This window comes from Micropterus dolomieu, linkage group LG22 (assembly GCF_021292245.1).
Source record: "Micropterus dolomieu isolate WLL.071019.BEF.003 ecotype Adirondacks linkage group LG22, ASM2129224v1, whole genome shotgun sequence".
NCBI classification, from domain to species: domain Eukaryota; kingdom Metazoa; phylum Chordata; class Actinopteri; order Centrarchiformes; family Centrarchidae; genus Micropterus; species Micropterus dolomieu.
Window position 1 is genome coordinate 1,497,496 of NC_060171.1, and position 9,946 is coordinate 1,507,441.

The window sequence follows — 9,946 nt, forward strand, 5'->3', positions numbered from 1 at the left end:
AAAAAAAAGACATATTTTGCTGCAATGATTTGGCATTCTGGCATTTCTCCCAGTAAACAGGGGAGTTTCTGTCTGATAGTCTGTTCCTGGTTTCACTTCTTAGGACTTATTTATACAAATAAAGCTTCTACTGTGTGATGCCCATTTTATTTTTCATTCATTTGCATATTGACATGTTTAATTTAATTTACACACATTAATTATCGTAAACCTTTTTATTGAACTCTGTTCCCGTGCCTGTAAAACCCCTTTAAATGAGTATTTCAGTCAGTGGCAAAACTGGCCAGTTTTTCTACAGGCAAACAGACAATTCAACACACAGTATGTGAAGAATAAATGAATAACGCAACCATCAATAAATCAATAAATAAAATTCAAGGAGAAGTCTGGAAATCCAGAAAGAGGGTCAGAAGTTCATTTAAACTAGCCCGTATGGAAACTGCAGACGTGGAAACACTTTGACACATGAAACTACAAATGTCTTAAAAACTATAAGCACTTTTACATGCTGACGTGTTCCAGGCTGCTATTTTGAGGTGCATCATGTGCCAGAAATGTAATAAAAATGTTTATTTATCCATGTGACAGAACACCTTTTTTGGTTCTAGTCTTTTCTACATGTTACAATGTACAATGCTGTTTACTGATATGATATTATTGGTCTGTGTGTCCCTCAGCGTCTTCCTGTTGGTCCTGTCTTCCTGCTATCTGGCCTTCAGAGTTTGTCGTCTGGAGCAGCAGCTGAGCTTCCTGAGCAGCCAGCCGACACTCAGAGAGAGGTACGCACACGTTAGTGAGGGCGCTCATTTACATAAAACATGTCCCGGCTTCGAAACCTAATCCAAGTCAAACTTTCTCTCCGAGAGTCAGATGTTCTGATGGATCTCCGTCTGATGTCTGTGCGTTCAGTGGGGGGTTAGCTTAGCTTAGCATAAAGACTGGGAGCAGGGGGAAACAGCTAGCCTGGCTCAATATTAAGTCAAAAAATAAATTTACCAACACATCTAAAGCTCTCCGATTATCATGACTAACTTTATTTATAAACCACTAACAGAGTTACAAAGTGCTTAACATGGTTGAACAAAAATTAAAAACATTAAGTAAAGCAATTTAAAATTACATAAAGTTAAAAGAAATAAGATTCAGTTAAACGGACACATAGGACGAGATTAGTGGCGCCACGAGATTGTGAAGATATTTCTCGTCAGGAAAAAAGCTGTCAAGCCATGTATTGATTTTCTCACGCAATGAAACATAAATGTGTAACTGATTAGATCAACTCCGCCCAGCTGATTGACGCCGGTGTACGCTGTGATAGTTAGTGTTTCAGTTACTTTCGGTTTCACATGCGACATGGAGTCCCAAACTGCGCCGGTCAAACGACCGCAGAAAGTTTTCAACACGAGCAGAAACGCTGCTGAAACGCAGGAGCTAAAAATCTTAACGCAAAGAGTAGCTCCTAGTGACAAAATTCTAAGAAAATTCTTAGAAATGTGGGCGTTTACTCTTACAATTAAAGAAAAAATCCTAGTAAAGAAAAAAGTATTTCAGAAAGCATCTTAACCCTTAAAAGAGGTCTTAAGGTCAAATTTGTTAGGAGCACGGCCGAGGACTTTTAAGAGGCTTAAGAGTTTCTTTAGTAGAGGAGAATATGGCAGAAAGACGAAGAGGGAGAAGAAACGTGTTGCAGACAATGGATGACAGTGAGTTAATCAGACGCTATAGATTAGATCGTGCAGGGATCATGTTTGTGACTGATCCGACACAGCGCAGGAATGCCATAGCGCCAGAAGTGAAAGTAATCACTACATTACGATATTTGGCAAATGGGAAAATGCAATGCCACCTTGCAGGCTCAAAAAACTGCATTTATGAATATAGCAGGCTTCCCTGGTGCGCACAAGCAGGGGGAATTAACCGTTAATAGTTTGTGCTATACGCTCCCACGTCTGCTTCTCGCCCCGCGCTGTGACAACCGGCCCGAATTTTCCTTTTAGAATGGCCTTGTGTTCATCCACTAACTGGGCTAACAGTAAACACTGTTCCTCTGTCCAGTCGGGCTTTCTCGCCCTTCTTGGTTTTGATTCCATGTTTGATACAATAAAACCACCACTTAAATAGACATGCCAGCAATCGGTGTAACTGGAAAGAGTGGAACAATTTTTATCATTCTAAGCCAATCAAATACCTTATAGGAAATTAACAGCGTGGTAAATAAAAACAGGATTTATATACACATATATAATGTGTGTGAGAACGGTCAAACAGGAAATATTACACATGTAATTTCCAAGCTTAGAATAGAAGCTCTTTTTTCCTTCTTGGACAACCAACTCTTTTTTCCTTCTTGGAAACAACCAATCATACATAGCAACGGGGTCAACCCCGCCTCCTCCTACTCCATTAAGAGTTTTCTGAGCGGATTCTTAGAATCTTAATGAATACGGGCCCAGGAGTTTATTACTAAATTAAAATTAAATAATTTATTATTGAGGTGAAAAGGAGCCACAGTCACATTTAAAGAGGTTACTTCCCCAAACAAAGACACAAGAGGAGGGAAGACTGAACCATAATCACATAAATAAAATGAATCACTAAAAATTGGTGCAGAAAAAATCATCAGAATGCAGGAAATAAAGTGTTTAATGCTCAAAACTTTTTTCGACCTGAACCTTGTTTCTTTGTTCCTCTCTCCAGGTGTGGGGAGGTGCCCTGCTGGCTGGCCAATCAGAGGACAAGAACCTGACGCTGAAGCCAATCAGGGAGTGAAGTGAGGACATATGCAGTCACATAGACTTCCCTTTAGCGGGGCGGCGGGAGGAGACAGACGGACGACTGCGGCAGCTGATCCCGCCTGCGACCTGGTTACAATAGAGACTTCCCAGTAGTCAACAGAAGGAGTAGACTGACCTCTGACCTCTGAGGACAAAGTGTTTGAGTGTAAGAGGTCCGGAGGCTGGAGAGACGACAACATGCTGTAACATAACTGAGATGTAGGTGGTGTGTGTGCTTCCATGTAAAACACACACTGGCCGTTAGGTGTGTGTGAGTAGTTCAGGTTAACGTGTTTTTTTATGCAGACACTGCTGGATGTGATGAGCTGGGAGGAGCTGCTGCTTCCTGAGTGAACACGGAAACTCAGGACTCTCCAGGATAAAGTGAAGTCGACGTTCTGCCCACCAGCTAGAATTATTTCAGAGATAGCAGCGTTGTTTTCTGTCAGTTTGGCGGTTAAGTCTAACCGACTACAATACCCATGAGCCTCAGCTGCTGTTGCTTTGGAGAAGAAGCCCCGCCCCTTCCGGTGGACCACCATGGGACCTTATTTTGAAAAAAATACGTTCAGTAGTCAACGGCGGCCCGTTTGAATTGTGTCCTGAATTCCGAACATGATGTTTGTCAGTTTAAAAGATCGTTTAAGTCAAGAAAGTCGCAGTTTGTTTAAGTATAAGATTGTGAAAATACGTAATTACAAAGAGCACAAACCCAAAAGCGATCTGTTTCGTTACAAGACGCGGACATGGTGAATATTTTACAAGCACGGACCTGATAAAGCTGAACACACCAGTGCGGCTGTCATTTTACAAGCCTGCGTGCGGCGTACCTGCGGCTGAAAATGGAATCGCAGTTGGAAATTGCAAGTTCGGTGTCTTTTTGGCGACTTTACAGAACGAACTGCTGATGGAGAGAGAGAGCAGAGCAAGACACATACAGGGAGAGAGAGAGAGAGAGACAGAAAGAGGCGGGGCCACAGCAGGTGTGTTTGCAGCAGAGGTGAAGGCAAATGGAGTTAAGCTAGGGAGTAAACACTTAAATACAGGTGGAGAATAAAGCAGAATTAAAATGATTAAATAAGAAATAACCGAAGCTACTACAAATAGAAATAAACGCCGCTAACCCCAAGTAAATGTTACTAAACTGTTTTACATCAAACTGCGACTTTCTTAACTTTAATTATCTCTTAAACTGACAAACATCATGTGTGTAATCCAGGACACATTTCAAACGGGATCTAAACATTAGTCGTCTCTCGCCGTTGACTTCCGTACGTATTTTTAACGAAATAAGTTCCAGTGGGGCGGAAGCGAGGGAGCTTAGGCTGTCAACCAGAGCAGTCGCAAATTTAAAACACTATTGGCTTTGAAACGGAAGGCAACGGTCTCGATAGCGTAACAGACAGCTGCCTCAGAAGGCATCATTTGCAAGTGAAGGCAGCTCTGTTTACATTAGTTTCCAACAGCCTTCTAGGGCAGCACATACGGCAACGTGTGACGTCAGTACGCCGACTTAGCATAAGCTAACTAGCTATTGAAAAGCCAAACGGCCAACAGACGCCTCAGAAATCATACTGAACAAACTTGGTTGGTCACAGTCACGGCTGATATTATAGTTCAATGTTTAGTTGTCGCTAGATTTTCAAAAATCGACACGAGAAAACTACAAAAAACTTGAAAACGTCTATTTGTGTACAAATTCAGCTTGTTTGTCCGCCATCTTGACCAGTTTTCGAAAGCTCCGGCAGCAGCAGCTGCACTGCTTTATGGGTAATAGTCAGCATCAATGCTGCCTTCAAAACTGGCCGTTACTGGGGCAGCTTGAAGGCGTCTCAGGAGACAGGAAGAGATCGTTCGAGCCGTTTCGAACAGCACTTGATGCCTCGCTGTCCTGTTAGACACCTTCTGAGACAGCAGTTTAGTCTGTTTCCAACACAGCCATTGTCTTTTAATTTGTGTTCAAAACACCTGTTGCACCATCGTTACTGATGTGAAGCTCTGTGATTGGGCATTTCCTGGGAGTCGGAGTCCACTTCTCTCCTTCAGTTCTTGTGTCCTCGGGCATCGCGTACCTTTTATCAAAGAAAGCAGATATTTTCTAACACAGTGGTTCATCTTGATGAGTTTCATGTCCGTCAGTCACGTGAACGTCAGTCACGTGAAAGGAGTCGGCGCTCGTGCCGGTGTCTTCACCTCATGCTGAACGCTACGACTTGTTCAGCTAAAGTTACACCTGGCAGTTAGTGGGTGTAAGTATTTAAAGGAGACCTATTATTGCTTTTCCACATTTTATGACTTATCTTCACTGTTACCATGTTGGATGTTCATGTTAAACATGGCCAAAGCTTCAAAAAATGAGGTTAAAGCATTATAAGAAATCCCTGTGAGCAAGAACCTCAGATTTCCTCCTGTTCTGAACGCTCGGTGTTAAACTGCTTTTTCTACCAACGGCTCCGTAATACATAATAGAGCCAGATGGAGTCGCTGATCCATATATGGTCATGTGCTCCCACAGCAACAGCACAGCAACGCTCAGTCTGCCTGTTCTGCCCAGCGACAACAGCAGCCTGGTAACATGCCTCAAGTCTTGGCCAATCAGAAGACAGTGGGCTTTGAGAGGGCGGGGCTTAAAGAGACAGGAGCATCTACAGCTTGTTTCACACAGAGGCTAAAATGAAGGCCTGCATGAAAATATATATATTTTTTTTACTTTCAATCATGCAAAGCTGCCATACAGGAGTCACCGAACTACAATATAGGACTGGCAGTATAATAGGTCTCATTTAACAACTAATCTACATAAGAAGTAGTTTGTGAGGCGCAACGTGTTTAATGATAATATAACTGCACTTGGCCTTGTTCTATAGAGATCCGTTTTTTTTTATTGACTGTAACAGACTGAAGTGTGAACTGTCTACTGCCTCAAAGTGACCCGCCTGCGCAAAAGGATAATACAACATCAAACGCAGCACAATGTCGTAAGTAAGCCCCAGAGCCCGACCGATTTATCGTTTTGCAGATGTTATCGGCCGATATAAGCTACTTGCAGATATCTCTGTATCAGCGTTCATAACAGCCGATATTTGACTATTAAAAAAGAGAAACAGAGAGTCAGATCTTTCCCTCATGTCATGAGTGTTGCAGATCCTCTGTTAACAACACTGCAGCACCACAGAACAAAACATCAGGGGCTTAAGGGCTATTTTTTATTATTATTTATCACTTTTCCTCTTCGGAGACCAGACTTGCTATTTTTCACTGCCATCTGTAGGCTCAGCAGGGCGTTTAATGTTACGGTAGTGTTGGAGGCTACGCTGCTGACAGACGTGATTGTAGATTTATTTCTGAAACAATTTGGCGGTTCTAGCGACCGGTCCTCTCATTTCTCTCTAACTTATTACTTCTAAATATTTTCTAACATCGCCAACAGCAGAGAACGCTTTGTTGTACTTTTGTTCAAAGTACTATTTCTAACAATAACAAAGTTTTTTTGTAAACTGCATTATATCTTGGTGAGGTCTCAACATAACAAATGTTTAGGTTAGAATGAGGCTCCATTTCCTTTTAAAACTCAGACCTTCTACTAAAGTTTCTTCCCCCCGTTCAGATGGCGAATCTGAACACCTAAAACAGAAAATTCTGAAAACGCTGCTGACCCCGTTTTGGTTTTAACTGCGAAGTAGCGTGTTAGTGCGGACTTCGTTCGTCTCTAGTAGAACTTTCCTTCTTTAGCCGAATCTTCTGCAGCTGCGGAGTAGACAATCTGCTTCCTGTTTACACCGGCACACACATGCTCAGTGTACGTGAACGGCCGCATGATGTGCGTTTTCAAACGTTTTAATACAGACGGCGATCAATTCGGATACGCAGCTAAAACGCTGGTGTGGACGCAGATCGTTTTTTACTTTAAAACAAAATCGAGCAGTCTGGATGTAGCCTTAGGGCCAATCAGAGGCAGAGTACGCCAGGACTCAAAGCCGGTGTCCGTCAAATGAGAGTTGTCGTCTACGGTTTTATTTTTAAGTTGATTTCAGGTGGAAGAAAGGGAATCTGTGAGCAGACGAAGACGAGGAGAAAGAAAGCCACATGTTGCCTGTGTCTCTCCCGGCTGAGTAGAAAAGATGAACAACTGTGTTAGAAAATGTCCGGTTCTTTAGTAGAAAGGTGCAAACCTCAGGAGGACAGTTTAACTCCCAGACACGTCGCTGTTAGAAACGTCCAATGAAAAGATTAAATGTCTGTAGCTGCACCCACTGATGGAGCGGCTTTTTCTTTAGAGTTCTCAGGTTCTGGGTGGTGAAAGGAACAATTTCACATTATTTCTTATAAACTACATTAAAATATTAACAAAACTCAGTAAGTGTCATTAAATCATCCTGGAGGGTTGCTACCTATAGAAATATTAAGTTATTAAAGAAAACTCAAATGTTGTTGTTGTTGTTCTGGAAGCTGCAGCTCTGCCCACATCAATGTTATATTTGTTGTGCTTCCGCCATTTCCATTCATATCTATCTAAAACTTTTTAAGATTTACAAAGTGCCAGAGTTTAGAATATCATCTGTAAAGACACAGAAATAATCTAAATCAGCAAAAGTTTGACTTTTTGACAGATCAGGTCTAACTGCTGCCTTAAACGCACGACGTAGTCTCTGATATCGTTTTTAAAAACTATTTATGTGAAGAATTTTTGACTAAAAAGGTTGTGACTGTTGGAGAGTAAATCTGTCACCTCCCCTAAATGTGAATATCTCGGCACTTTTTGAGATTATTTTGGTTTTCGGTGCCAAAATCTGTGACATGATGTGTTTGTATGACGATAAGAAAAGAGAAATGCACAGCAGGTGATCACTTACCAGAGCTGGACTCCCGCGTAGAAACCACCTTCAACTCTGCCGCCTGTTGGAGAAAGTACACAGTGAAACGCTCGTGTACACGGCGGGTCGATACCTGCCGAAGAAGAGATGGAAGCAGAGCTCAGGATGAGGACAGACATGGTGAAGACACACGCTGGAGTTTCTCTTCTAACTCATTATTGTGTTCACTAATAAACACATTTCCATCTTCTTATTGTCTTTAATTACTGCTGTCTCTGCACACCTGTTGTTAAGGGCTAGTACGAAAAGGAAGGGAAGGAAGGAGACAAGAAGGACAGGAAGGAAATGAGAAGGGGACGAGGGAGACGAGAAGGGGAGGAGACGAGAAGGGAAAGAAGTATGTGAGAATGGCGAGAAGGAAAGGATAAAAGAAAGGGAGGAAGGAGACAAGAAGGGCAGGAGAGAAGCAGGGGAGGACACAAGAAAGGGAGCAAGGATACATGTAGGGAAGGAAGGAGATCAGAATGGCAAGAAAGAAATCAGCAGGGGAGGAAGGAGACATGCAGGGAAGGAAGGGGAGGAGCAGGGGAGGGCACAAGAAAGGGAGGAAGGAGACAAGAAGGACAGGAAGGAAATAAGAAGGGGGACGAGGAAGATAAGAAGGGAAGGATAAAAGAAGGGGAGGAGACAAGAAAGGGAGGAGACGAGAAGGGGAGGAAGTATGTGAGAATGGCAAAAAGGAAATGAGAAGGATAAAAGAAAGGGAGGAAGGAGACATGCAGGGAAGGAAGGAGATGAGAAGGGAAAGAAGGAGACAAGAAGGGCAGGAGAGAAGAAGGAAAGGAAGTAGGTTACAAATTCAGGATACTTGTACTCCACCAGACCTCAGAAGGAAATATTGCACCCTTTACTTGCCCACATTTATGTGACAGCTTTAGTTACTCGTTACTTTACAAACTAGATAAATGCATAAAATCTTTTTGGTTATCAATTAAAGTCAGTAAGTAAACAACAACTGAAACAATTAGTTGATTAATCAATTAGTCAAGATGTCAGAAATGTACAATTTTGTTAATGGTTGAAGGTCTTTTTCATGAGTGTATACATAGGATTTCTGTCATTAACGTTGAGTCAGTTGGACACAACAAGCGTTGTGAAGGTGTCACTTTGGGCTCTGGGTTATTAATCAATCGACCAATACAGCAGAAACATCCTGCTTTACATTAATACATGAGGAATAATAATCTCTAAGAGAATATTTAACTGTACAAGGCCATTTTACTGCTTTAATACTTTAAGAACGTGATTATACTCATTAGTACTATTACTTAAGGATCTGAGTACTTCCTGCACACATTTTCAGAGGAATAATCAAAGACTGGACAAAATAATAAAGGCACGAAAAGTGACTCTTAAGTCTAAAATGTGTGAAACACTCACCGACTGAAGTCTTCAGAGATGAGCGGGATCAGAGGATGGAGGCTGTCAGGACTTAATCCACATCTGTGTGCGCTATACACAATTTTGCATAATATACATATGATACTGCATAATTACTGAACAGAAATATGTATTTATTGCAGTATCCTTCGCGCTATTTCACTACACCACTGTCTTGCAAAACTTTAGTTGCGTTTACTTTTTTGTACACTGTAGGTTGCGTCTATTTTTGTTGAGCTTGTCGTCCTGTTTGTTTAGGCTTTTTTGTGCATGTACACAGAGTAGTGTAAAACCGGATTCAGATTCCTCGTATGTGTTCACATACCTGGTCATTAAAGGTGATTGTGATCTCGTTAACACAGATGGTTACGTCTCTCTTATCTGGTTTGCGTCTTTGTGAGTTTGGAAAACGTAGAGTGACTTTAGGATTCAGTGGATCTACTAGGAGGAGGGAAGCAGAGGGATTTGACGTAATTTAAGGATTAAGTGACCTCATTACTACTTCCTGAACAGTCTGGGTCAGAGGTCGAGCTGTAAAGAGAGCAGTTAGGCTGTTAAATCCTCTTATTCAGGAAACCAGCGCAGGTTAAAGACTCAGTGAACATGTTAGCATTTACCTCCTAAAGCTTACCATGTTAAAAAATGTTCTGAAAAACAGCTTGCAACAAGAAATGTTAACACATGAAAATGCTTTGGGAAAGGTTTGTTAGCACAATAAGAAAAGATGCAAGAAGAAGGAGAAGGGAAGAAACGAGACAGGAAGGGAAGGAGAAGGGAAGAAAGGAGACAGGAAGGGAAGAAAGGAGACAAGAAGGGGAGGAAGGAGACAGGAAGGGAAGAAAGGAGACAAGAAGGGGAGGAAGGAGACGAGAGAGAGAAGAGAAGGAAAGAAAGGAGACGAGAAGGAAAAGAAGGGGA